Source organism: Parasteatoda tepidariorum, chromosome X1 (genome assembly GCF_043381705.1).
Source record: "Parasteatoda tepidariorum isolate YZ-2023 chromosome X1, CAS_Ptep_4.0, whole genome shotgun sequence".
Classification (NCBI taxonomy): Eukaryota; Metazoa; Arthropoda; class Arachnida; order Araneae; family Theridiidae; genus Parasteatoda; species Parasteatoda tepidariorum.
This window is the reverse complement of record NC_092214.1, coordinates 50,718,286-50,720,578: the sequence shown is the minus strand read 5'-3', so window position 1 is coordinate 50,720,578 and position 2,293 is coordinate 50,718,286.

Genomic DNA, 2,293 nt, shown 5'->3' with positions numbered 1-2,293 from the left:
ATTAAATTTTTTTTTTATTACCTATGGGCGATTTCCGAACCTGAAAAGAAATCGTATTTTAATAAGAGTGGAATCCGTAAAATAATTTTAAGAGAACGCTATCCTTAATTTTTTAAATCATCTCGTATTATCATTTTACCTCTTTATTTATTCTTAAAAATTAATAAAATGTTATACTTTGATAAAAAGTTGATTACTACGATTGCACACAATTATGATCCGAAAAATTAATGTTTTAACTCTTTTCTTTGTCCTCATCATCGATGTTCATTATTGTATAATGGTTACAAGACATATTATTTGAAGAATTAATATTGAAGACAAAAATCCTGACTGAAAGTAACAAAATGTAATTTTTTTTAAATAATTTTATAATTTCTTTCAAAAAATAATTAGGAAACTTGAAGTAAACTTTCGAACAATTCACGTTTGCTAGAATCTTCACGGTACGCATTTGACTATTCAATGAAGACACAGTTGGGACACTACGTAGTTTAACATAGCTACTCAATGTAATCGATTTTTCTTGAGTTTGACTTAGTTTAAATGTTAGTAGTAACAGTTGTTAAACACTTGTAGCAGGGGCAATCTAACAGTAGCAATACTAATAACAGGACCTTCACTATTCGACAGACAACAGAGAGAGGTAGGAAACTCGGATGAATGTCTAGCACTATATATTAAATTTGTCTTTTAACTGTGAGCGCAATTGAAAAATAGTAAGTGTAATGACGTGTAGGATTTTTAAAATTTCGCTCTTAGTTTTTCATTTTTTATCTCGGATGCAAAAGTTTTAGTTAATCATTTAATTAATACGAGATTATCAACGCAGTAATTTTTTTAACATTGCAATTAAAACTATTTTGGTAATATTTTATGCTGCTAAAATTTCAAATAAATTGGACAAAAATTAAAAGAGCTTTCATGTTTGCGAGTATAAATTGTTTATAGTTTTGAACATCGTGTATGTTTAAAAGATATGATATCAAAACAGCTTGATATAATATGTATTATTATATTAAAGGATTGAAAGTTAGATTTAATTGTATCAATAAAGCATTGTCCATTGTTAATTATTTCTAATGTGATTAAATTTTCTATTTAATTAATTAGAGCTAATATCTTTATAGAAATTCATATTGAATATTTTAACTTATTGAAGATTCTTCATATTTATGAAAAAGAATTCATCTCTATTTTTTCAGCATTCCTCTTTACTTCTTGGGATGATTACTTTATCCTACTCCATTTTTTAAAAATTTGTAAAGACAAGCTGTTTTTGTTGTTTTGTCTCTGCAGAATCAATAAATAAGTTAAATTTAAAAAAAAATGTCTCAGAGGTTTTATAAAGGCAAACTAAAAGGGGGGTGATATAAAAAAAATTGCTGGTTTTAAACATGTGTTCTAAAAGAATCCAATCTGAAATTACAAAATAAATAAATTAATTAGTTAACGAAAATAAATAAATAAAAATTTAATGCTATCTGTATTTACATTTCAGCTGAGCAGCTTGACAATTTAATCCCATTTAACCCCGTAGTCGCATGCACATTTGGAAGCAAATATGGATTAATTCTGAATTCCGCTAGCTTTTAATTTAAAAGTTTATTTAGTTACGTGCTATCTAAAGATGCTAATATCGTAATACATAGATGCCAATTCAAAAAACAAAAGTGCTATTTAATATAGCAAGTGATTGTTTAAAAATTTATGGGTAATATTTCTGTTAAAGCTATTATATCCATTGCACTTCAAGTCTCAACTTCAGTTTTTTTTTTAATGTAAATTGTTTGTGTTGTAGCATTTGTTTATTTATTTAGAAATAATAAAATATTTTTTGTAATAAACAAATTTTTTATCAAAGTTCGCAAATTAAAAAAGTTAAATATTTTTGAATTTTTGTGAAAAATATTAGCACATAAAATACTCAAAATTTGTAAACAAATGTTCGAATATACATATTTTGCTTGAAAAATTACCTATGTCAATGATACCAATTCTTTTTTTTCTTTTAAAAAAATATCCTTCTTTAGGTGATAGTTTAGATATGATATTGGATGCTCGTACCCAAAATAAACTCTAAGATGACCTTGATGATAAAAAATTAACCCTTTTAGGTTGTTTTTTTACTGATAAGCAACATTGTTAAATAAACATGCTAATAGTGATAACAATCCTGTTTCGAAAATGTAGTGTTATTTAATATAAAAAATTGATTTAGCAGTTTTAATAAATAAATAAAGAGATAAGGCATAACAATTGGATTATTACATAGTTTCTAGGCAATGACCAT